Source organism: Tamandua tetradactyla, chromosome 1, assembly GCF_023851605.1.
Source record: "Tamandua tetradactyla isolate mTamTet1 chromosome 1, mTamTet1.pri, whole genome shotgun sequence".
NCBI classification, from domain to species: domain Eukaryota; kingdom Metazoa; phylum Chordata; class Mammalia; order Pilosa; family Myrmecophagidae; genus Tamandua; species Tamandua tetradactyla.
In genome coordinates, this window is record NC_135327.1 from 187,366,242 (window position 1) to 187,393,841 (window position 27,600).

Genomic DNA, 27,600 nt, shown 5'->3' on the forward strand with positions numbered 1-27,600 from the left:
GAGTTCACACCCACAGAAATGGATTAAAATTAAGAATATATTTTTCTGGGGTACTTAACTCCAAACTACCACCTATGTACTAACATTATGCCCATTTTACAGATGGGTAAAAGAAACCTGATACCCAGAGAATTTGTTATTTGCCTAAAGTCACATGGGTTGTAAGTGTTGTATCCAGCATTCAAACCCATGCAAACAAATGCCAGAGTCCATGTCCTTAAATACTAGGCTTATATATGTATGGAAATTCTATATTGGCCACATGTTAAGATGCTCATGTTGACTGCATTAGAAAAGGAGAAAGTGAATAGTAATTTTGTCTTTATACTAATCTGCATCCTTGGAACTGTTGCATGTTACTATTATAAAATTATAATTAAAAATAATGAGATAATACAAATTAAATCAATTAAGTAAACAGATTAATTATTAGATTTATATAGGGTTAGTTAGATTGAACAACTGATCCTATTCCAGTGATCCTAAAAAGCTTTTCTTCATCACCTATCAGGTTGTACATTTGCCCACCGATAAATAATTTCTTCCTCTGTGGGGATTCCTTGAAACTGGCGACTGGACTGGTTCTGTTCCCACTTTAACCGGCAATCAGTGACTCTGACACTTGACTTTTGAACGAGCTTCCTCTTTATGTTAGCCAGAGGTCTACCTTGAATCTCTGTTTTCTCTCCTAATTTGGTGAGTTCCTACGGAAAACCTAAGGGAAACCCTCACGTTCCTTTCCATTTCTCTCCCGAAGGTCTGGAAGTAACCATCCTTGAATATGGTTCCTGCTTTCTCTCCCTTGGATCCACTTTGACTCCATTCAACTTGCTGGAACTAAAGGGACCTCCAAAGCCAAGGTACCTCGGGGTTCAGCCTATAACTCAGGAAAAGAACTTAGAGTCTACTCCTATATAAAAGTAGCCCATGGTATCCAAACAGGGCTTTCCTTTAGGAGATGTATTTAGAAGAGACGGTGGGTAGGGTGGGCCTATGTAGGACATGGTATCACATCCTGTATTACAGTTGATTTCAAGTTCCCAACTAGAGTAAGTGAGTATGGTCAGGGAAAATGTTTCAGCTTTGGATTCCTCAGGAGAATGAATGGTTACTTCATAAATGTCTACAGTATAGATAGATGGATGGTTGAATGATGGATGTGGGCATAAAGACAAATCTAGGCTCACTTCTCCAGCAAATAAACAATTTGACCTTGAAAACTTGACTAATATCATAAATGTCCAATTCTACAGGTCTTCTTTTCATACTATTTTCTTCCGTAAGTCCTTTGCTCCTTTTTTCCTTACACACCAACCTCATTTTCAAAGTTTATCACCAAGCCAGAATTTGGGCTTGTTCTACCTCCTGTTTCTCATTCAGTCCTAAGTAGTCCCATCTCCATCTTACCTTTTTGGTTTTCAAATAAAAATTGTTTAATTCGTACATTTCAAGGACTATCCAATGCATGTGGAAGGGCACAGAAGGTAAAAAATAAGACAATAATGAATTATGCAAACTTCCATATACCTTCCCTAAGAACAAAAAAAAACTGACCATTACCAAGCTCTCTGAAGCCTCTTTTATGGCCTCCCCAATCAATCCCTCCCCAACCCCGTGATCGTAAGCATGATTCAGAATTTTGCCTTTTCTATTCCTTTATTTTGATCTTACCACACTCCCTTTTTAATCCACCGGTTCCCCTGGGGCTCTCTGTCCTCTCATATTTGCTCACTTCTGTTACTGGGTAACTCTCAGAATAGTTCAATGGAGGAGTATCCACACACAAGTGAAAAGACCTGGGTTTTTAGGACAAAATTTACATGCTGTCTCTTATTAGCAGTTAATCTGCCTAACTCAAAGGGTGTTATATCAAATGAGCAATGTATGCGAAAGGATGTTCTGAGTTCTAAGGGACTATCAGTGCTAATGTCAGAGTTCTGGCGCGGGATACCTCACGCCTCCTTTCCTCTCCAGGCCCTCCCCCAAGCCAGACTTTCTTCTCCAGGCCCGGAGCCAGCTGCACAAAGAGCATGTCCATGACGTCAGAGGAGGAGTTGAGGGGGGCTAGGGGTAGAATCTGAACAGTAGGGGGAGGTGCGGGACCACCGAGCTCATAAGCTCAGCGCTGTCTGCAGGGAATTCTCCAGGTCCGCTGACACGGAGCTTTGAATATGGGGTGGGCTACACAGACCCCCTTCATTTCCTCCCCCGTTCTCTAGGGGACAGTGCAAGTGGGCGAGCGATTTCAGCTTCAGAGACCGTGTTTGGGAAGACCAAAGGGGAGGAGGACAGAAGTGACGCTCTGTCACCAGCTACCTGTGTGACTCTGAGCAAGCCCTGCCTCCTCCCAGGGCTACAGTATTCTCATCCGATAAAGCTGCGGATTAAATGATGTTTCCCTAGGTCAGCCCTGTAACTCGACAGCGCAAAGCAAGCAGACGCAAGCAGCAGATGTGTGTCAGAACCCTGGGAGCAAAAGCAATGCGGCAGAAGCGACGCAGAGCCCGTGAGCAGAGAAAAAATACCAAGAGAAATACATATATCGAGGGACGACTGTCTGTCCCAAGATGTGCGCACACCCAGACGCTTCTATCGCTTACACCTCGCCCGCTCGCTCCCGCAGATCTGGCAGCCCACCCACCCCCCACCCCGCCCCAACGCGCCCCCACTTCCTTTGGCACCGCCCTCCTCAAATACCCAGGCCCGGTCGGCAGTCAGCCAGGGCCCCTTCTCCCCGCTGCGCGGGGGTCAGAGACATTCCAAGAGGGCCACTCACCCAGTCACCCTGCAGTTTCCACGCGGGGCAGATCGGAATGGGCAGGGCCCGGGACAGAGAGGGACGCACTGTTCCGCGGGGGTCCTGCAAAGCAGCGACCGCGCGATGGAGCTGGAAACCGGGAGCCCAGAGCGGGAGAAGAGGCGGGGCTTCGCGAGGAGCCTCCTTCTCCCAACTTCCTTCTAAACTGGATTGGGAACCCGAGGGGGCGGCGCTTGGCAGGGGACAGCGCTTCTTTGTGTCGCCAGCCCTGTAGGCTCGGCATTGCGGAGGGACGCCTGGAGGCCCGGGTCCTAGCAGTGGGGATGGCTGTTTCATTAAAGATATAAACTTTCTCTGACCATTCCTTAGTGAAAAAATGATTGAACAAAATATAGGACATACTGTTCTGTGGCATAACATTCACTTCTTAAAAAAGAAAAAGCTTAAATCTCTATTTAGCGGGGCAGGGGGTAGGGTGCGCGGGGGCTGAAGCGAGTGTGTAGGGGGATGTACCTTTATCTATTGCTAAGGGAACAAAACAAATTGTAACAACGGTTGAGTATGTTTTCGTTTTTGTAATAAACAAAAACAGTATATATTTGTATTATAATTGGAAAAAGGGAAGGCTACATCTCTACCTGTTAATATTACTTAAGTGAGGCTAGGGGAGGGGCAACTATTTTTTATATACCTCTGCATCGCTTATATTGCTATATGCATTACTTTCGTAAGTTAAAAATAAGAATATACTGTATTACATTTCAAACAAATGAAAGGTATCTAAAACCTATTCCTCTGTGTACAGTTCTAATTCTGTTTCTTTCCCAAAACCTCTCTGGTCATCAGTTGAGAGTAACTTCCTCCCCTTTCTATGTATTACATGTTTCTACACTGTATAGTAACTTCATCTCTGTTACTAATGCTAGCTCTAGTATGTAAAATGCAGGATCGTACAGTGGTTAGAATCTGCATTCAGCTCTCATTGCTACAATTTTACCAGCTGTGTGATTTTGGGCAAGTTACTTAAAATCTGTGCTTCGATTTTATCACGTGTGAAATGAGGATGAGAAATAGGTACCCACGTCATTGACTTATTGTAAGGCTTAAACTGGGTGAATTAACTGTCAAGTTCTTAGACCAATACCTGGCATAAAGTAATACTGGATGAGTGCTTTCTAAATAAAATACATAATCAGGTTGTTCAAAAACTCAATATTTCATGCTTCAGGTGAATGCATGCCTTTTAATCTTGACTAATGCTTTGGCCCACATCCACCATATATGTACTTTGCTCACCTCCCTTCACTCTCCTTTCCCCAAATTGAATTGAATGAGCCACAGGGACATGTCTGAAGGTAAACTCCGCAGCAGGGTTTACATAGAGGAACCCCAGGTACAGAAGTCAAGGTCATGCCCAGTAACTGTCCATCTGAGTGACAGTGAATGCATTCTTGATCTTCTCCAGAGCTCATGGTTGTCAACTAAATAAAGAGAGCTAATGATAGTGCTCAATAAGTGCCATCTAATGCCTGAAATGCAAAGACTAAAAGCATGAGTGCAATGGGATAATAAAAGTTAACCACATCATACTGAGTTTCATGAATCTTTTTAAAATTCAAAAATGTGTATAATACATATATACAGATAAATAATGAATGGGCAAAAGCATACATAGGAGGAATTCAATCTAACTTACCTTTGAAGATGGGGAGAAGAGACTTGGTGTGGGAAGGGGTTTTAAGTCAACTTTTGCTTCTTAGAAAGAGAGAAAAAGAAGAGATGTAGGCAGAATATGATAAAAGATCAACACCTAACAAATCTGTTAAACCATTATTGGTATGTAAATGTAGCTTTAAAATATTTCAATTAAACATTAAGGAAATTTTGAAAAGAACTCTTGATGGTTAGGTTCCTGAAGAAGAAAAAAGGGAGCACGAAAGAAATGAGTCAGAACAGTAGAGAAAAGCATAACTAGAAATGGAAATGGAGAAATCCCAGGGAACCCTCTCTGAAAGACAGCCGCCTCCTTGGGCCCTAGAGGTCTCCAGGCCCCAAACCCAACACATTTGTAGCTCCGCCAGGGCCCTCCTGCACCGCGCTCCCCAAGGCTCTGGCTCAGACCCTCCCGCTCCCACCTGGGCAGGCAGCGGACGACCAGCCTCGGAGTCGCCCCAGACTCGATATAAGCGGCCCCGCCTGCTCCTGTTCCAGAAACCATTTTAGGGCAAGACTCACCCGTTGGCCCGGCAATTTCTATACAAGTGGGGGGGGGGGGGGTAGGGATTCCTCAGCAAATTTTAGACAGCCAGTTTAGTATCTGAGAGATGGTGGTGGGAGATGTGTGTGTGTGTGTGTGTGTGTGTGTGTGAGATGTGTGTGTGTGTGTGTGTGTGTGTGTGTGTGTGTGTGTGTGTGTGAGATGGGGGGACTGCGGTGGGGAAGAGGGGCGACAAAGAGGCTGTTCCCGGGAGCTGATTGGCGGCCGAGGGGGTGGTGCTTGGGACGCCCCCGCCCCCCTCCCCAGGGCCACCGCGGCCCGCTTTGTGTCACTTTCTGCCCCAAGTGGCTTTAAACTCCGAAATAGAGACCTGTTCCCCAGAATGCCTCAGGGCAATTTGTTGAAAAATAAATACGTGAGACTATTTATGAACAAGGGAGCTGTTGATAATAATGATATATCTTTAAACAAAATAGTGCACAACTATTTTGTTTTTTTCACATGGAAGGCCCGGGGGTCTCCGGCATGACAGAGAATTCTACCCGTTGAGCCCCCATAGCACCGCCCAGCCCCCATAGCACCGCCTCACAACTACTTTTAAAGACGAGTTAAATCTACATGCATTTACTAGGATTAGGTCCTAAATATATACTTTTTAATAAGCACTTAAAATGGAGATTTGGACTGCATATTTGTACAAAAAAAACTTTTCAAATATTTTCTCAGGTTTATGAAAAATTATATGTAAGATATACATTCAACTTTTAGAATCAGTTACTTCAGACAGGAGACAGTGGATATAATTTGTACTTTTTTCTTCATAATCCTCATTGACGTTTAACTTCTTTAATGTTTAACCTCATTAACATTTTATTGATTAAATGTTTATTTTGTAATAAATGCAATGAATCATTAAATTCAATCACCTAAAATAAACAAAATTTTCCTACATAGCTAGTAGTGCCCTCTCTATAATATAATTTCCCCTTCTATGGAGGTTTCTTGAACTTGGCTGTTAGTCCTGTCACCATTTTAATCACTATGTATTTTCATTGCATCCAAGAAATTACTTTTGAGATAGGATCTGGCTCTATGCCTGGCCAGGTCCTGCTCTGAATTCTTGTCTGTTCATCTAGCTTGGTGAGCTGAACTCTACAACCCGCTGCGGAGGAGAGGAACCTCTTTTCCCTTTTTATGGCTGACCCCAAAGGTGGGGAAGAGCTTTATGTGGCTTTTGTATCTTCTTGCTTCCTATCCCTGGTGCTGCCTTTGCCCCATTAGTCAGGTACCTAAGGAGAAGGTGCCCCTAACCAAACTGTCCCCAGGAAAAGACCATTTTAAAGCTTTCCTCCCTACCACAGAACCGTCTCATAGCACCCAGGCAGGACTTTCCATATGAAGGTGGCTCCAGTGCTAAAAGGGATAAATAAAGTAACTCATCTTTTATGACATAATAATTTGATTATAACTCCCCAAACTAGAGTTACAGGGCCAAGAACTGTATTCTATTCTCCTATCGAGGCCTCACTTCATTTAGTCATAAACAGGTGTTCCGTAATGTCCATCTGATGGATGGATGGACAGAATGGATGAACATGGGTGTAAGAAAGACAATGCTAGTGCCACGCCAAAAAATAAATACCAGACTGACCCAGAAAACAAAATTCACAGATTTCTTGCTGTAGTCTTCTCCTCTCCCTCATGCCCTTTTCTTTTAATTTTCTCATTTAAGCCTTTTGTTTTCTTTCTGTGTCTCTCAATGCCTTCCTCAAAATTTGAGCTGATTTTACCTCTTGTTCTCTTTCTGTTCCAGACTCTACATTACTAGTTTAACTTAAAATCTTATATCCTTTTTTTATTTCTCACTTCTCTGAGAGCTTCTTTTTATTTCCTTTTCAGTTTTCCGTCCAGAGGAGCCCTGCCTCTGAAACAGTGATTGGCATGAAATACTGAAATGTGAACATTAATGAATTTATGTGGTCCAAAGGTGTGTTCAGTTTGTAAAAATTCATTGAGCTGAATAGTTTTATGTTTTTATATAAATGCACACATATACCATTCTCTTAATAAAGAGTTAAATATAGTACTTCAGTTCCATAAATGTAGTAGGTCAAATATTCTGAATCATAGTACTGATTTAAAAATATATATACAACATATTACACATGTATCAGTGGGATGATGTAAAAGGAGGTTGAAAAGCAAAAACAAAGTGAAACCAGAAACGTTGATGAAAGCAAGCACAAAATCTGGCTTTCATCTCAGGGATTTTGCAAACTTCTGGATAATGTATAGGGATGACTTTCTGGGGTTTCTAGTCTAGGATATTGAGGCTGAGCTCACACAGGGTATTTTAAAAAGATATACCTGTACAAAGTTTAAACACCAAATGAATGATTATTTATACTGAGTAAAGATAATATGTAATATATTGTACAACCCAGAAGAAGATGTCAATACATTTTGCCTGGCTTAACCCTCCTGGAATATAGAGAAGAAAAATTACTGAAAATTAGTAATACAAATTAATTCCCCACATAGTTTGCAATCTGAATTAATGTTACTTTTATGGTTTGAAAAACTCTAAGAAAACAATTTAATTTGAAGTGGTCCCAGTTTGGTAGTATTCCAAGTTGGTAGAATCAAATACAGCTTTTTCTTAGACAAACTTATTAACTTCAATCCAGTTAGAAAGAATTCCTACAGAAAAAAAATGTTTTTTCATTGAAAAAGAAGCACCTCAGTACAATACTTAAAAAAAAAAAATCACATAGCACCCAAGGATATAAAGTACCATGAATGAGAATTATCACAAGAGGAGATATCAGCAATAGGTAGAATTCAGAAATTAGAGTTAATAGGCACAAAATCCAAAATAAATCACATTTAAAATATTTGAAAAGCCAAGGAAAATTTGAAAACATAAACAGGAATATAAAAGGCTCAAATTGAACTTTGAGGAAGGAAAAACATAGTAGTTCAAACAGAATAGTTCAAATTAAAAACATATTGAAGAGATTAATTGGAAAATTAGATGAAGCTGAGCAAAGCAATACTGAACTAGAGCTGCATCATAATGTGGTCTATAAAGCCAAAAAAGATGGAAAATACAAAAGAGGATACAAGATATGGATAGTACAGTATGACGGTCCAACGTACATCTGGTCTGAGGGCCAAGTAGAGATAACGAAAGACTAAGAAAGATTTGACATTGGAAGAAATGATTACTATGAGGTTTCCAGATTTCTTGAATGACACCTATGCTCAGGTACAAGAAGTCGAACAAATCCAAGCAAGTTAGATAAAAAGAAATATACCTCTAGGATAGCATAGTGAATTAAAGAACATGAGACACTAAAGGAAACAGCATAAATTAGAAGTAGCCCAAGGAGGAAAAAAAGAGCACACAATACAAAACTGAGACTCCTCACAGCCTTCTAGCAGAAAACAAAACAAAACAAAAAAAGAAAACAGTAGAATAACCCTTCCAATGAGAAAATAGTCCATCTAAAATTAGATATCTATCAAAATTCTGTTTCCAGTACAGAGATTTTAAGAAGTCATTTTCAGACCAACAAAAAGTGAGGGTTTATCAACAAAGACTTCCATTAAAGGAAATTCTAAAGACCTTACTTTTAGAGGGAAAATGAGGTACGATCAATGGTATGAGATGTAAGACAAAAAATGGTGAGAGACTTCTTATTCTAGCATTGAGAGAATATATTGTTTGGAAAACCCTCCTAATGAAAATAAAAAAATAATGAAATAATAAAAGCTGAACAAAAAATACAGGAAACAACTGAAGACTGAAGAGAAAACAACACAAGCAGGAATTGAGGAGTTATACCCTTGAGAGAAGGAAAACAGGACTTAAACTCCACATTCACAATGGCTCTTTGCCTTGGGGCATTTTCTAGTTTATAGTTCAGGGTAACTGAGTCCAAGTAGAAAGTATCAGTTTTACAAGTTCAAGGCCACCAAAACAACTGGAACAACTCAAAGGAGAAAAAATCTCAAAGAGGAAGCTTTAGAGAAATGAATGTAAATATCTATGTAAAACTTCCCCTTAAATCCTTGGCTTACTCCTAGACTAAGTATGGAAGGGAGAGACTCCAAGAAAGCTTACAGTAAACAGTGGCTGGAAGGCCAAGGAACTGAGTAGTCATTTCAGGAGTGCACTATTCTGGGAACAAAGCAGTAGAGTTGAAGCCCCATCAAAATAGAAGGGCTTGTAAACACCCTGCATTTAAGGACTGAGATATTTCAAAAATGGCCTACCATTAAGAGACATTCCTTAGGAGTAAGAACTACACTTCTGGAGAAGTGGCAAAATTGAAATGGACACATCATTACAAAGCTTAAAACTAACCTTAATTGTATGAAAATAATCTGCTGATACCTTATTTAACTCCTTCCCCTGCCTCACTCTCCACAAACCACTTTGAAAGACAATAACATCAACCAGCATCACTATGATATTTCATACTTGATATCCTGCAACCAATCAAAAATAGGGAAGGGGCTAAAAAAAAAAAAAAACAGAATAAATGGCCAAAGTACCAAGAGAAACCAAAAATAATAGAACAGGTGGTTCTATTTTTTGAGCTCTTAGACATACTTTAAAATCATTGTGATTAATAAGTTCAGAAAAATAGAAACAAGGCTAGACAATATCAGTATATAACTGACACTCATAAAAGAGTAAAATGAAAACTCTAGAAATAAAATAAATAGTAATTGAAATTGGGAATTTGGTAGATGGCTTTAATAGCAGATTAGATTCAACAGACCAGAGAACTGTTGAACTGGAAGAAAGGTTAATAGAAAGCATTAAAAAGTAACACACAGGAGGAAGAAAGAATTATGCATAAAGAGATAAAAGGATCTAAAAGAGTCAGCTGAATTTGCAAATTCCTTATAAACAACTGTCTATCCAAAATGGCACAAGAAGAAATAGAAAATATAAATAATCATATCCAATAAGGAAATTAATTCAAAATTTTAAATATTTCCAAAAAAGAATTCAGAAAAATTTTTACAGTGAATTTTTTTGAACATTTGAGAAAAAAATACTATTACTACAAAAATTCATCCAGGGGAAAGTAAAAGAAAGACTCTTCCCAACTCATTTAATTATATCTAGCATTACACTGATATCAAAATCTGACAAACCCATACAGGAATATAAAACTACAGACTAATATCTTTCAATGAACATAAATTCATAAATTCTAAACAAAAAATCAGCAAATCAAACCCAATGATTTTTTAAAAAGAATAGTCCAAAGTCAGACTCACATATGTACAATTACATGACTTACAAATAAAGTAACTAATGCAAGTCATTGGTAGAAAAATGGTCTTTTCAATAGAGTTCTAGCTCAATTAGATATCTGTATAGAAAAATGAGTCTTGACCCTACCTCATGCCATAAACAAATAATATTTTGAGATGAATTTTAGATAAAAATGTGAAAGAAAAAACAAACTTCTAGTCTAGAAGGAAACATAGGATAATTTCTTTGTGATCAAGGGACAGGTAAACATTTCTTAAGCAGGACTCAAAAAGATACTAACCGTAAACATTTTGATTTATTAACAATAAAAAATTAATTTTATGGGCGGGCAATGGTGGTGGAGTGGCAGAGTTCTTGCCTGCCATGCTGGAGACGAGGGTTCGATTCCCGGTGTCTGCCCATGTTAAAAAAAATAATAATTTTATTAATATTAAGAAGTTCTTTTCCTTAAAAGATATCATCACCAAAGTGTAAAGGCAAGCCACAGATTGAGAGAGGATATTTGCAATTCATTGATACAACAAAGAATGCATGTACAGAATACAATTAAAAACTCCAATCAAATGAATAAGAAAAATACAACTCGTCTCCAGCCAAAATGGACAAAAGGCATGAGTAGACACTTCACAAAAGATGATATTCAAACAAGTAATAAGCATATAGAATGCTGTTCAAAATAATTCGGTATCAGGAAAATGCAAATTAAATCAATAAGATAACTGTGCCCATTCTGATGGGCTAAAATTAAACATGTGACAACATCAAATGGAGCTGTGGAACAGACAAAATATTGAATAAAATAAACCAAACACAAAAGAATACCTACTAGATGACTCAATTTATATGAACACCAAAATTGGATCAGTCTATGTAGATAGAGGTTTGACTAGTGGTTCCCTGTGGAAGTGGGTATTGCTTGGGGTGGGGAAGAGGTAGTCTTCTGAGGTGCTAGAAAAATTCCATATCTTGATCTTACTGTTTCCAGACACAAAATTTATCAAGTTGTACACTTAAGATTTGTGGACTTTACTTTATGTAAATTATACCTTACTTTTTATGATAGGAAAGAAATGTAAGCAAATATGTCGGTGAATGTGTTGGCACATCTAAACAAAACATTGTCTTTATTAAATAATAAACATTTGAATTTTTTTGAATTTTATTTATTTATTATTATCTTTTTTTTTTTTGCATGAGCAGGCACCGGAAATCGAACCCAGGTTTTTGGCATGGCAGGTGAGAACTCTGCCTGCTGAGCCCCTGTGGCCCACCCAAACATTTGAATTTTGGGGATGGGAATGAGAATTAAAGTATTGAGAACCAATGCCATTTAAGTATGCTAAATGGAGTCAGTTATGAAACTCATTAAATATAAGTTAAAATGTTATAAGTTAAAACTGGAATAATCCTAAAACATGTAACTTCCAAACAAGTGGAGGGAAAAAAATGGAGACACAAATAAAAAAGAAAATTATAGGGGAGGAATGAAAGAGACAGAATAAAGCAAGAATAATAAAGAGTAAATAACAAGATGGTGAAAATAAATAGTCATAGTAAAGGTCAGGATTATTCAATGACAAGTTAACACTTTCAAACAATATTTTTTAAAATCTAGCTAGATATGTTTATACAATATATATGTAAAACATAGATTCAGAAATATTAAAAGTGCAAGCATAAAAGAAAGATAAATCAAGCAATCGCCAATTAAAATAACCTTGGTTCGCTAGCTGAATATATTAGACTTTAAAACAAAAACATTAATAAGTATCCATAATGTAGAATTCTTACATTATGATAAAATGTTCAATTCACCCCAATTCACTAATAACAAAGCTTTGAGATACAGAAAGCAAAAATATATAGCTTTACAATGAGAATTGCTGAATCTACCATCATAGTGAGATATTTTAACATACCTATTTCTTCAATTGCTAATCCAAGCAGATAAAAAAATTTGTGAAGGAAGATTTGGACTGCATAATTAACACCCTTGTTTTGAAAACATACACAGAGCCTTATATAATTAAAAACTACATATTTTTTTCAAGCACATAAAGAAAACTGACCATGTGCTAAGTTATAAAACTAGCTTCAACACATTTAAAGGAATTGGTATTATACATTCTCTGATGGCAATATAAATGTTGAGAAACATTTAACAAGATGATAATTTTTTAAAACTTTTTAGGACCAACAGGAAACTCAAACACCTCTAAAATTTCATGGCTCAAACAAGAGACCATATTGGAAATTTAAAATACTGAATTTGAGATAGAAATATTCATGTCAAGACTTGTGAAATGTGGCTAGAAAGCAGTGACATATATTTATAGCACCTAAAAGCTTACATAAGAAAAGCTTAAAATTGATGAGCTCAGCATATAGATTAAAAGTGTAGGAAGGAAATAATAGAATAATTCAAAGAAAGCAGAAAGAAGTAATAAAATAAGGATAAAGTTAGTGAGAGGACAGTTTTTGGGAAAGTAATAATAAAGTAACCAAATTCTGGCAAAATTAAGCAAAGCAAAATGACAAAGAACATGTACACATATTAGTGATGAAAAGGGAAGCATAATTATATTATTGGAAAAGATTTAAACAGATAATGAAAAGATATTTGAACAATTCTATTAATTTGAAAATAGACATAAAATGGTTAAATTTCCTATATAATACAGTTTACCAAAATAGCAGAAGACAGAACACTAGCCATTTTATTTTATGAGATGATTCCGATATGTGATATGATCCAGAAAAGGATAATTACAAGTCAATACTACTCAACAAATACAGATGCAGATATCTAATACTTATCTTTATATGTTTATTGTAAAGATTGTTATATGCTTACCAAGAAGGGTTTATTCCAGGAATGTAAAGTTGGTTTAATAATAAAAACTAAATATTATACTTAATCACATTAACATCTGTAAAGAGAAAAACAATATGTTTATCTTAACAGCTACAGAAGAATCATTTGATATAAATCCATTTATGATAAAACCTCTTACTAAAAGAAGGGAACGTCCTTATCATATTAGAAGGCTTTTCCAAAATATTATGACAAATGGCACAGTTCAGACTGATATAGTAAAATCTTTCCCTGTATTATCAGGAAAAAATAAGATGCTGTTCACTACTTTTATTCAACATTGTCCTGGAGAACCTAGCCAGTGTATTAAGACAGGAAAAGAAATAAATGGTATAAGGATTGGACAGGAAGAAATAAAATTTTATTATTTTAAGATGACATGATTTTCTAAATTGCAAATCTGAATGGATTATTGATAAATTCAGAATTAATGGAGTTTATCAAGTTTGACACATGTACAATCAATAAACAAAAGGCAATTGAACTTCTATACACCAGTAGCATTTAGCTACAAAATATAACTTTTATAAAACACTTACCATAGTAGTAAAGTTATAAAATATTTAGAAACATTTTTTAAATGAGCCAGAGGAAAACAGTGAAACATATTACAAAATATGAAAAGAACACTAAAGATGCTCTCAATAAATAGCACCATATTCCAAATTCACAGAAAGATTCAATATTTTAAAGGTCATTTTTTGCAAAAATTGATATAGATTTAATGTATTATTAATCAAAATCCCAACCATTTTTGTTTGCATGTTTATTTCTTGCTTTGGAGAACTTATGTGGAAAAGCAAAGGTCCAAGAATAGCCAAATCACTCTAGAAGAAGAAAAAAGAAGTGGGAAGACTTTTCTTACCAGATTTTAAGATTTATTATAAAACTGTAATGGTGAAACAGTTCAGAGTTGATTTAGGGTTAGATAAACAGGCAATGAAAAGAGAGTAGAGAGCTTAAAACAAATTCATGCATAAATGGAAAGCAATTCATTTAGATCACTGGTGCTGGCATAATTGATTATCTATATGGAATAAACAACAATATAAAAATCAGTTTCCTGGTGGATTAAGACTAATTGCCAATGGCAAAATTATAAAACTTTTAGAAACCAATATAATAAAATTATTTTTGATCTTGAAGAGACCATTTTTAAAAGCAAAGATGACTATAGAAGAAAATGCTTATAACTTAAGATAAAATTCAAAACCTATATTCATTGAGAGAGACAGACATAAAAAGAAGAGCTAAGTGCTCAAATGGAAGCAGATATTGGTGGCATATATAGCTAAAAAAAAATTGACTTGAGTCTAGATTATAAAAAGAAAGCACTTCAATGAGTCATAAGAAAAAGACAAACAATCCAATATGAAAATGAAAAAAAGACAGGAACCAGAATTTCAAAGACAGAAAGCTCAATAGCTCATCAACATCTGAAAAAAATGGTCAACTTTATTAGATATCAGGGAAATACTAATTAAAATCACAGGGGAATGCTATTTCATACCTGAGGGAACTGAGCAGAAATGAAGTTTGACAACAGGAAGCTATGGCAAAGATGAGTAGCAACAGAAACTCTCATCCATTGCTGGAGGGAGTGCAAATTGGTTCAACACTTATGAAAACAGCTTGGCATTGCTTAATGAAGTTGAATATGCACAAATATTATAACCCAGCATTTCTACTCCTGGGTATTTACCATAGAGAAACTCTTGCACATGTGTCCTAGAAGTCATGTACAAGAAAGAATAAAAATGTTCAAGGAAAGCATTATTTATACATCTCTCCTGTAGTCTGTAAAACGGTCCCCAGTAATCCCTTATAGATGCATGCCCTTATATAATCTCCTCCCCTTGAGTTAGACTGTATTTAGTGACTAGCTTTTAATGAATAGAAGATGGCAAAAATGACGGGATGTCACATCCAAGATTAGGTTATAAAAAGAATATGGCTTCTGTCTTTCTCTGGCTTTCTCTCTGAGAGCTCTGCTCTGAATTCCATGTTGCAATTAGCCTCTGTAGAGAGGCCCATGTGGCAAAGAACTGATGGGTCCAGCCAAAATTGTTGAGACCAAGAGGCTGCCAACAGTTACGTGGCTTGGAAAAGGTCTTATATTCCCACTCTCAGTCTTGAGATGACTGTACCGCTAGCAAATACTTGACTTTAACCTGTGAGAGACAATGAGTCAGATACCCAGCAAATTCACTCCTGTATTCCTAACCCACACAAACTGTGAGATAATAAATGATATTGTTTTGTTTTAAGTCATTAAGTGTTGGGGCAATTTGTTATACAGCAATAGGTTACTAACACATCTCCCAAACTGGAAATAACCAAATGTCCATAAGTAGCAGAATAAGTAAATTATAATTATTCATACCATAAACAGTGACAATCAAAGATGCCTCAGCAACAGTGAATCTCAAAAACTAAAGAATATGTACAGTAAGATACCATTAATATGAAAGTAATAAGTAGGGTAAACCAACACGTCTTTTGAATACACACATAAATGGTGAAATTAAAATAAAAAACAAGGAAATGATTAATTAAAAAAATCCCCATAGTTGTCATTTGTCAGGGAAGGGAGAGGGAAGAGAATGAGTTGGGCCAAGGCACTGTAATGTCCTATTTCCTGACCTAGGAGACATTCATTTCACTATTTTTCAAGCCATTCTCGGTATTTTATATACTACTTTCTACATATGGTTCATAATATAAAAAAATAAAAGAAATACATTAAAATGCAACCAACTAACACGAGGATGAGAGAATGCCTGGTTGGCTGTCAGCTAGAGAGACATTCTACCCTTTATGTCTGATTAGATCTGCACTCCTTCCAAGATATGTCCACAATTATGCAATTGTCAAATATCTTTTTCTCCTTTAAGAGAAAATTTAAGTCATTTTCTCTCCCTTCTAGGTTAAGCCAACTCAGAGACCAGCTCTGTGCTGTTTAACAGGGAACTGTAAACTCCAGCACTTGCTGCTTCAAGCCAATTGCATTCTCTTCATTCCATTTTAACGTCCTGCTCTGAATCCCCGCACCCACACTCTCCAGGACCCTTCCTGTGCCCCGGCTCCCCTGGACCTCCCACCAGTACTACACACACTCTCAGAACCCTCGGGCTTTAAAGAGGGCTATGCAGAAGCAATTTAACCTGAAGAATTCACGATCAAGCCCTGGGAGGTGAGGTCTCCTCCGGGGTTCCGTTTAGTTCACACCTTAACGGCTCCCTGCTCCGCACAAAACAAATCACAAGAAAATAGGGAATTCGCAGTCTCCTGCAAACAAGCAGGAAGGAATAACAATGCGGCGAGAATGAAAATAGAGACCCAGCTGCAGAAAATAATGCGAAAAGGAACAGCGAGGCAAACCGCAAGGAATCCTCTCTGGCACACTTTCGCTACCTTGGGACGCACAGGCCCCAGACCAGTTCCCATCCCCTCGTTGACACCTACCCGAAGGCACAGCCTCCGCGGGCACTCACGATCTCTCCCCCGCCTCCCCACCCTGCACCCCTGCTCCTGGCCTGTGTGACCAGCAGGCCTTTCTCGCTCCAGAATCCTTCCCTGAGCCTCACTCACCGTTTGTCCCTCTATTTTCTGCAGCGCTGCTTCGTGGGCAGTAAACACCCGGCTGGAAGGGGAGTGGCTGTTCCCAAAGGCAAGGAGCTCTGCGCGGAGAAGGGACTGGGTAGCTGAACGCCAGGCCTCTGGACGTGGAAACTAGGAAGCAGGCAAGGGGGCGAGGGGGAGGATGTTGCCGCGACCTGATTGGCAGCCCTGCTCTGTGTCAGTTTCTGTCAGAGGCTGCACTGAATCCCGGGTGGAGACCCCGGCGCCCGCCCCCGGGAGTGCGGCATTCCAGTTTGGTAAAATAAATCCGTGAGGGAGCGGTTGATAAACAGTGGCAATTTTTTTTCCAGTTGTATAATTAATAGCATAACATAAAGATTTCCAAGGACGAGTTAGATCTACGGATCGTAGATATGTCTTTCAAATAATAAAAAACAAAACAAAACATAAGATTGCATTAAAATGGTGAGAATAAGTACATTTTTATAAGAAGAGTGGGGCTGTCAGACGAAACCTAGTTCACCTAAGGAAGAGTGAAAAAGGTAACTACTGATGCTTATCTTCATAACCATTGAATTCTTTAAAAATATGCATGCATGATTTTATTTTATTTTTTATTTTTATCACATAGTTGTATATTCATCATCATGATAATTTCTTAGAACATTTGCATCAATTCAGAAAAAGAAATAAAAAGAAAACAGAAAAAAAATCATATATTCCATACCCCTTACCTCCCTTTCCTTGATCACTAGCATTTCAATCTACTAAATTTATTTTAACATTCGTTCCCCCTATTATTTATTCATTATTAATCCATATGTTTTACTCGTCTGTCGATAAAGTAGATAAAAGGAGCATCAGACACGGTTTTCACAATCATACACTCACATTGCGGAACCTATATCATTATACAATCATCTTCAAGAAACATGGCTACTGGAACACAGCTCTACATTTTCAGGCAGTTCCCTCAAGCCTCTCCATTACTTCTTAACTAAAAAGGTGATATCTACTTAATGTGTAAGAATAATCTGCAGGGTAACCTCTCCATTCTGGAATCTCTCAGCCATTGAGACTTTATTTTGCCTCATTTCGCTCTTCCCCCTTTTGGTTGAGAAGATTTTCTCAATCCCTTGGTGCTCAGTTCCAGCTCATTCTAGGATTTCTGTCCCACGTTCCCAGGAGGGTCCGCACCCCTGGGGGTCATGTCCCACATAGAGAGGGGAGGGCAGTGAGTTTGCTTGTTGTGTTGGCTGAGAGAAAGCCCACATCTGAGCAGCAAAAGTGGTTCTCTGGGGTGACTCTTACGATTTTATAACTTAAATATGGTAAAATTTTTGCTACTAAATAAAGTGGTGACAGGTGTTGGGCATGAGTGAGAGAGAGAAAGGTGTATTTATTAAAAGCCTGGTCTCTGAAGCCTCTGCCACATCCTCTACTTTGCCAGCTAGAGGCAGGCCTTGGGGGAGTGTATTAGTTTCCTACTGTTGCTGTAACAAATAACCACAAATTTGGTGGCTTAAAGCAACACATATCTATTAACTTATAGTTCTGGAGGTCAGAAACCCAAAAGAGATTTCACTGGGCTGAAATCAAAGTGCAGGCTGGACTGTTCTCCTTTCTGGAGGCTCTAGGGAGAATCTGTTTCCTTACCGTTACTCTGTTTCAGGGGCCATCTGTATTCCACAGTCTGTGGCCCCTTCCATCTTCAGAGTCAGCAATTGCAAAACTCTGACTTTTGCTTCTGTGGTCACATCTCCTTGTCTCTCCGGCCTCCCTCTTTCGCTTATAAGGACTCTTGTGATGCACATATTGGATAATCCAAGATGGTTTCCCCATCTCAAAGTCAGTTGATTTTTTATCTTAATTCCATCTGCGGCTTTAACACACAGCCGCCCCCCCTCCACACACACACACACACACACAGCGCCATCACCACATAGCATCACACATTCACAGGTTCTGGACTTGGGCATCTTTGTGGGGCCATTTTTCTGCTTACAAGGGGATTCATTTTTTTTTCTATTGCAGTGTCTTTATCTGTAAAATTCTCCAATTTTATTATATTTTTTACTAATATAATTTTATTATAATAGTAATCTGTACCTCACAGAAATTGTTATGAGAATTAAATGAGTTGGGATAGATTAAGCAGTTACAGCAATACTTGGCACTTAAGTGTTAGCTATTAACCATACAGAGATAAACAGTACCTTCCACTTCTGCATGAATTTTTTTAAGTCACACAATTGCAAGTCACCTCCCTATACTACAAACAAGACTTTCTTCCTGTGTTATGGATGCCTTCACCTCCACTACTGCTTTTCTCTTTCCTGCTGGTATTTTTCTCAAAAACAAATCCTTTGCTGTATCCTTCTGAGCTAGTTTGACCTGTTTGTTCCTTTTCTGTTATGGGTCCCATCTGCTTCCCTCACTTCTAATTCCTGCTTCTCTTCTAACACTCATTTCCCTTAAGTCTTTCTGTTCATCTTCTCACCTCTATTCTTCCATTTTCTCCCCAGATAATTTAGTTCCTCACAGGTGATATATGTAGTGGGTAGAATATCTTATCAACAGAATCTTTTTGCTGTAATTTATAGACACTTAAAAGTCTGCTGTTTTTCAGAGTTGTAGTAAACAAATATGATAGTGTCTGTGAACGGATGTTCTCAGCTCTGAGGATCTGTCAGTGTTAATGTCAGAATTCTGGGATAAATTACCTCCTTTCCTCTCCAGGCCCTCACCCAGGCCAAACTTGCTTCTGCAGGCCCAGAGCCAGCTGCACAGAAAGCATATCTGTGACGTCAGGAGAGGAGTTGGGAAGGGGGTAGGGGATGCCGTAGGGCCAAGCAGAAGAAGGAGGAAGGGAACAAAACTGAATACCTCAGCCCCTATAGGAGGGGAATTCTCCAGGCCAGCTGGCCAAGTTCTGTGTAATCTGGATGGCCATACTAGACAGAGGAGGCTCACCAGCTGCACTGGCCCTGATCTTCCCAGCCCCCGAAACGCACCTGCACGGGCACAAATTCGTGGCCTAGAGGACTGGACCAGTGATTTTCAGCCTCAGGGATTCTGTACTGAAAGAGCACAGTAGGTATCCAGATTTCAAAGTCATGTTCCATCTCTACCTGTGCTTACTGTTTCTCCCATCTTCCTTTCAGGATTTTTATAGGAGGAGATTGAATGTGCTTCAGCTCTGAAATTATGTCACCAACTGCACAGCAAAAACAACAGCCAACTAAAAGTGGTGGGCTTTGTGTTTGTGCCTGGGTAAGGGTGAGGGCGGCCAGCAGGCATGTGTCAGATTGGGACTATAGGCTTCTGAGGGGAGGAGGAGTATGACGAAAGAAAAATGCAGCTGTCTTGGCAGAGAGAATAACTGAGAGAGAGAGAGAGAGCTCAACTTCAAGAAACAAGGTCTTTTAGGAATATGAAGTCTACAATTCCAAAGCCCTCATCCACCTCCTCCCCTTACACCCCATTAATCTGCACCCAGACATGAGTTTTCCCTTTCATTCTAAAGGACTTCGTTGTCTAAACTCTCTTCTCCTTTGTAACTGGGTAACAAGCTTGTTTACATTTTAGGAACTCCTGAGAAGCAAGCTTCCATATCTGCCCCAAACATTACATTCCAGTGCCTGCATGTCAGGCCTGGAGACCCTGGGTACATCCAGCTATGCCAGTAGTCTCTTGGGATAACCCCTTCTAAGTAGAAGATAGGGGGACCTGCCTTCAACCTCTCTTGTAACCAAACAAAAACAAAAATGAGGCCCATAAAGATAATTGCTCTCTGTTTTTATTTGCTCATGGATAGAAAAATAAACAGCTTCAGCCTCCCTAAGTTAGATGCCCATACTGATTCACTGAAAAGCACCTTTAAGAAATGTGCTGTCAATGTGACTCACACAGACATGAAAAGGTCAAGCCTAGACCCATGTTTATATGCACTGCGATTATGTGAAGTTTTAATTAGACACTTCATGGTATAGATACTATTAATACCCTGCTTTTCTAGATCTAAGATATGGTTTTTTTCCATTATATTTTCCAACCGTTTATTGCTGATATAAAGAAATGCTAATGATTTCTTTAAGAAAGGCTATTAAGTGTGATGTTAGTTGTTGGTTCACATAGGAAATGATATTTATCATGTTAAGGAAATGTTTTATTTCTAGGGTACCAAAATATTTAAAATTTGGAATGATAAGACATTTATTGAATTTACTCTATTTTTTTTTAAATCTTATTGAGCCGGTAGGTTTCCTGATTTTGACTTATTACTTTTGTGGAATGTGTGCATTCGTTTACAGTAAGTTTTGTTTTCACTACATGATAAAATTACTAATCCTTTATTTAGGAGTTTTGATTTATTTCTTAAATAGGCTTGCTCTGTACGGCATCCTCCAGATTGTTGTTCTGTGGAACAATGATCAGGAACATATGTATACATGAGCCATGGTCAAATTTCTTTGGGAATATGCTATATCCATTATTGCAGATTTACGGCCATATCAGCATATTGAAGCTCTGAGTTGGCCTTTAATAAACAATATTCCTAACTTTTTAAAATTCAAAATAGTTCATATTTATTTAAAAAGAAAACTTTTTTTTCAGGGGTACCTATTAAAATTTGTGGAACAGAATTCTATCGAATATGAAATAGGGGCACAATGGTGTCTGGATTTCTCTTCTTGCACTAATTTGATTAGGTTTTAGTACCACAGCTATGTTAGCTTTATAATCCAATCTCAATCATTTGGAATATCGAGATTACTTTAATACATTTTTTCTGATTATAAAACTACCATATGTCCATTATAGAAAATTTGGAAGCTCCAAAAAGCACAGAGTAAAAGTATTGAAATCACCTTATAAAACTCTAATGTGTAGACATAACGTAGATAACATTCTGGTCCATTTCTTATTTGAATACATCAATACTTACACCTGTATATATGCTTATATATTTATAAAATCGAGATTGTTTTGTATGATGTATACAGTTCCATGTTGTATTCTATTCTTTTCACTGTGATTTATATCTTCCACATTTTACCATTGTGCTGGTTTGAAAGGATGTATGTCCCTTAGAAAAGCCATGTTTTAATCAAAATCCCATTTCATAAGACAGAATAGTCCCTATTCAATACTGTATGTTTGAAACTGTAACCAGATCACCTTCCTGGAGATGTGATTTAATCAAGAGTGGTTGTTAAGCTGGATTAGGTGATGACATTGTCTCCACCCATTTGGGTGGGTCTTGATAAGTTTCTGGAGTCCTATAAAAGAGGAAACATTTTGGAGAATGAAGAAGATTCAGAGAGAGCAGAGAATGACATAGCCATAAGAAGCAGAGTCCACCAGCTAGCAACCTTTGGAGATGAAGAAGGAAAATACCTCCTGGAAAAGGAGAAGGAAAAGCTCCTAGGGAGCTTCATGAAACAGGAATCCAGGAAAAGAAGCTAGCAGATGATGCCATGTTTGTCATCTCTTCTAGATGAGAGAGGCACCCTGACCGTGTTCACCATATGCCTTTCCAGATGAGAGAGGAACTCTGACTGTGTTTGCCATGTGCCTTTCCAGATGAGAGAGAAACCCTGAACTTCATTGGCCTTCTTGAATCAAGGTATCTTTCCCTGGATGCCTTTGATTGGACATTTCTACAGACTTGTTTTAATTGGAATATTTTCTCAGCCTTAGAACCGTAAACTAGCAACTTATTAAATTCCCCCTTTTTAAATGCCATTCCATTTTTGGTATATTGCATTCCAGCAGCTAGCAAACTAGAACAACCATGTTATGAAAACTCCTTTAAACATTGCTTTTAATGACTATATGAGTTCAACTCATTTACTGAAAATATATCTCATTTTTGAAAATTAGATTATTTTAGAATGCTTGCTTGTTATACTAATATTGTATCTTCATCTGTTTATTTACATTTTGATCTTCACTTGCAATATTAGATAGATTCCTAGAAGTGGAATTAATGAGTCATATGATTTAACATGCAAAGGGCTGCTCATACAGAGTGCCAAATATTCTCCAAAAATGTTTTATAAATTTATACTCCCAACAGCCTAATATAAGCGTATCCACCTGAACTGCTGATGAGTTGAATATCTCCTTCTTTTCCAAATATCAGGCTCTCTGCATCTTGGCTGAAATTTTTTTTGGTACATATTGAAACGTGTGGCAGAGTGTTTTCCCCCCTCTCTTTGTCCTTCCCTAAGCCCAACATACTTAGAGCCTAACATGAGAGAAAGGTATCTTTTGACATATGTCAGGTAAAGGAAGGTTAAGAGAGATTTACTAGTTTGAAATGAATATTTGCTATTCAAAATTCTGTATATCTTTTAGATAATCCCTCCTGAGCCCAAACCTTGATAATACCTTGCTCATTCCCCTTCTCCATCTCATTCTCCGAAGTTACTCTCAGGGCCCTGCTTGTCCACCTTCTCTATCTCATTATCCAAGGGACTCTTCTTCCCTGTCCTCAACCTTCTATTTAGAACAGAACTGAATGAAGTAGGAAACAAATGCCTGGATACTTAGATTGAAGGCTGGGCACAAGAGAACCTTGTGGGGGCAAAGGGTGATATAAGAAAAAGGGCCTGGGGAAAACAAGAGGGGGTAATCTGGGAGGGATGCTTTCTACTAACTTCAAAAGTATGCTTTAGTCAAACTTTGAGAATATAGAATTAAGGTCCTGTGCTCATAGATGAAGTTTGGTAATAGATTGGATAGAAAAAAGAATTCGCTGCAAAATTTTTGTATGAATTAGATTTTGATCACATAAACCTTCAACGAGAAATGATTAATTATTCTCTTGGCTTATTGTGCATGCTCAACTGGCTAAAATGAAGGCTTTTTCTGTTGTCTTTGTTGCTGCTACTGCTGGCAGTGCCCTACGTTCCTGTATATCATCTGGTCATAAAACTGAGCCAAAGCAGATAAACTTAGAGAAATAGTCCTGAGGAGCCAAAGCTGACCCTGAGAAAGTCTTAATAGTACTGAGAAGTTCTCTTGGGAGAAAAGAAGCCACTGTGGGCTCAGTTCCAGAGATTGGGTGAGTCCAGTGAGAGAGACAGGCTTATCCTGTGCTGTGAAAGATGCCAGAGACTAGTAGGAAGGGGAGGTGCTGGTGATTGTAAGTCTGTGTCAGTTGCCATATTTTGGAAGAAACAAATGAGATTCTTTCAGAAGAAAGAAGTTAGAATGATAGGTAATATAATTGTGCTGGTAGACAAACTCAAACAGAACGAGATTTGTTCTTTGCAGTTTTAGGATCCTGGACTCTTGGGTTATAATGGGCTACAGGGCAAGTAGTGGCATCCATATGGGAAACTATAAAATGCAAAGCTAAGTGTATTTAAAGAGCATTAGACAAGGCACTGAGGAAGAAGGGAGGAATTTAAACTGGGGATTGAACACATTAAATGGTAATGGTGCCTTGAAGTCTGAGAAACAGCAGAATATTGTGGGTGGTTAATAGAACCTAAGGATATGCTTAAGTGGAAAGCTGTGAAGGTGACAGCTAAGTGCATTATTGGGTACTGTTCTTAAAGAGAATCTTTGGAAGGGTAGAGAGTGATGAGAAAATGCATGCCATGTTTCTGATATGATTCCCTATTAATGAATGGACAAACAATTTCTAGTTACGTAATAAGATTGTAAAAACTTTTTTCCAAGGCGATAGTATAGGTCCTGAAATATGGCCCAGTTCAACCAGGTACAGGTAGGAGGCTGATTGACTTCTGCTTGCGTAACCAACCTGAGAGCTGTCTGGAATTTTTTTGCGGAAGTATAATTAAAGTGGAAGAGGAAAAGCCTAAGCCAGGAGGAGTTATAAGACTCAGGATAGGAACCCTGAAACAGCATCTTGGGCCCAAGTTCAAGCTCCGAGTATGATATACAAGCCAATTTGTTGAATGATGATGGCTCTTCTAAAGGTAGAGAGGACTAAGAGCCATGAAACCCCACCTGGGACAGAGAGAGGATGCAGGTGAAAAGGATATTTCAACTTTTGCTGTTAATGAAAACAAGACGGACATGAGATCATAAACTTTACTCTTCTGCAGGGATTTCATTTTACTGTTGAAAAAGATTAGGAAGTTGATTGGAAAAAGAACTTGGAGCTCAAAGTCAGATCCAGTTTGACCATTCATTATTAGGACTGATTGATCTGGTTGCCCTGGGCTCTCTACCCAGGCCCATTTAGAAATTTCCGGCTCCTTGTTGCGATTGAGGAGCAGGGTACACAGAGAGACAGTCAAAGATATCAAGATCCATGCCGAGAAGCGCTGGGTGCTGGGTCTGAGGTTGCCATCATTTTTCAGAAGCTCTGGGAGCATATTTGACTCATGCCACCTATTAGGATATGGTGAGTTGGCTTTGTGTCAGCCCCCTGCAATAGTCCATAAAGCTTATTTATAATATTTAGTAGACATATGCATACATTTATATGCACATGCCCCTCACAGACTTGAACTTTGGCTGTTTAAACCTCTAAGGTTATGTGGCTATCCTGCCTTTCTCTCTGGTAAGTAGTCTTCTGACCAGGATAATGGTCCTGCTCTTACCTTAGAGCAATATTAGAAGGACATCCAGAAAAAAATGAAAATATGAATTTGTAAAAATCTTAAACACTTCTATTTTTTCTAAGGTACTTTAATCTTCACTCCCTTTCCTCCCGTGACCACTTGTGATGCCAGTTTCTATTTTGCCATGACAGCAGTTAATCTTAGACCTCTGCTGTTGCCAGAAATAGAGACCGAAGACTCCTCCAACATTTTTTGCTTGGCAGCCTTTGGAGAAGTAACTATTTTACATTTGTGGAATAATTGATGAATAACTAGTTAGGGAATATTTTGAGTGTCTGACATAATTTTCTATGGAAACTATAACACTGACCCAAACAAAAAAATATGTTGGAAGCTGTAAGTTTAGGTTTATAGATCTCGATACTAACACATCATGAGGACGCTCAGGCACTGTGTTCTTTCTGGGCTGTATTCCAAAGGTAGGATGCAGCAAAAACAAGAAAAAAAACCCCAGCTGCATCCAGGATTTAAATTTGGCTCGTTATGCACGGTATTCTTATTGTGAAGGTAAAGGTAGTACTGCCCTTTTGTTGGGATTGTTACTTTACTTTCAATCTAAAAGAGAGAAAGAAGTGGTATAAATTGGAAGAAAGAGGAAAAATAGTACTAAATGGCACCCAGACCCTCGAGAATTGTGGAAGCCTTGATCAAAAAGAACTGTAACAGAGGCAAAACAACAGCAGCAAAATCAAGAATAGCTACTATTTATTGAAAAATTTTTTATATACAAAGTTTATATATAAGTATGCAATATCTCTTTCAATCCTTTTAACAATTCTTTAAGATAAGTATTATCTTGTCCCTGTTTCACAGCTGAGGAAACTGAACAAAGAGGTGAACTCATTTTCCTGGAGTCACACAGGAAATGCATTTCAAAGCCAGGCAGAGCATATGAACCCAACAGAATATGATAAGATAATTTGGTGACATCAGCAGAAGGCAGCCTTTTATTTGAGAAAGAAAGCCATATTCTGGTGGCTTTCAAAAGCGATGAAATTTATCTGCCTTCTTCCATAATTCCTTGTGACAGTGTTCTATTCCCTTGGAGGGGTGAGGAGTGGGGAGCACACTGCAATGGTAAACTGCTACTTAGAAGAAAAGCAAGCTTCAGATTACATAGGCAATGGGTTGTCTTCTGCTCTGCTCCTTGTTCTATGCAGCAACAGATTGAAGAAAATAAAGGGGCATAAAAGGACTTTGCAAGAATTGGAGGATAGCCAGGAGTGGCAGGGAGAAGCCTGCTTCTCTGGGCCTGTTTGGTTCTGATTTTACTTCAGGCTTTTTGGATATCCTGGGAGAATAGGGAAGTTAGGAAGTCTGGGAATCCCTAACTGTGCCCTTTCCTTTCTCTCTCAGCACACCGTAGTATGTGCTAAGTCATACTTTCACAAAAGGGCCGTCAAAAAGAAATATGAAATATAATGTCTCAAAATGCTGGGGGAAATAGTAACCTTTATTTTTGGAATTTATTGTAATGTTTTTTTCCCCTTTTAGGTAGAAATTTTACGTTTCGAGGGAGAAGATTTTCCCTGAGGCACTTTGGTATTTTTGGAAAAATAACTGGTTAAATATCAATGTCTGGGGATCCCTATTGACATTTTGTTGTTATTGTTATATAGAATAATGGTAATGTATAACTTTTCCAGAACTGCGTTTTGAATTTTGAATTTTGTGACTCCTTTGGAAGTAGAATATTGTGAGGCTTTTCAAGGAATGCTGTAGTTTTTAACTTTATTTTTTCCTTAACTGAATTATAAACTGCTATAAGTTAAAATTTCTTGAGAGTTGGTTGGATATTTTGATAGATGTTGGACATTTTAATGAGAATCCTACACAACTCATTATTCATGGCACTAGCCATGCTGACCTTTGGAGACTTCAGTCTCCTCCGAAGGATTTGGCAAAGCTTGCTCATTTAAATGGAATTACCTGGAATATGACTGTTAATGCTTTTGCATGCCTCTGAACAAAACCAAATAAATTTCTTACCTATTTGTATAAATCTATCTCTAGTAGGTCTTAGAAAGCACTTTTCTTTGCTTTACAAGAAAATATAAAAGTTTGTGCATTTTTCTTTTTATGAACTTTTACTTTATTATAATACATTTATATTCCCCAGCTCTACTTAAGTGTTGTTATGTATTCATAAAACTTTTCATTTCAATTAAAATTTTTAATTGAAAATTGAATTCCAGAGCAATATCTTTGAAGACATTTTAGCTACAAGTAGACTTCCAAATTTAATTTAAAATTCATGTTGCTGTT

General features: G+C 38.0%; 1 protein-coding gene and 1 long non-coding RNA gene across 5 annotated transcripts in view; one reads left to right on the forward strand and one right to left on the reverse strand.

Annotated features, from left to right (window-relative positions):
- Positions 1-2,642, forward strand: part of LOC143673711 (uncharacterized) — a 40,994-nt gene extending 38,352 nt beyond the window's left edge. Inside the window, exons 2-3 of the long non-coding RNA XR_013170540.1 lie at positions 758-860; positions 2,404-2,642. This is a non-coding gene — a long non-coding RNA (uncharacterized LOC143673711). The remainder of the gene's footprint in view (positions 1-757; positions 861-2,403) is intronic.
- The window catches only part of LOC143673700 (TRPM8 channel-associated factor 1), a 44,625-nt gene extending 27,732 nt beyond the window's left edge, over positions 1-16,893 (reverse strand). The window contains exon 1 of one of the 4 annotated variants that reach the window (XM_077148569.1): positions 16,739-16,893. The gene's annotated coding sequence lies outside the window, so the exon portion shown is untranslated. Of the gene's footprint in view, positions 1-2,776; positions 2,935-16,738 lie in introns of those variants that run through there. The other 3 variants (XM_077148558.1, XM_077148548.1, XM_077148539.1) reach the window with 3 other exon arrangements.
- Positions 16,894-27,600: the final 10,707 nt, after the last annotated feature.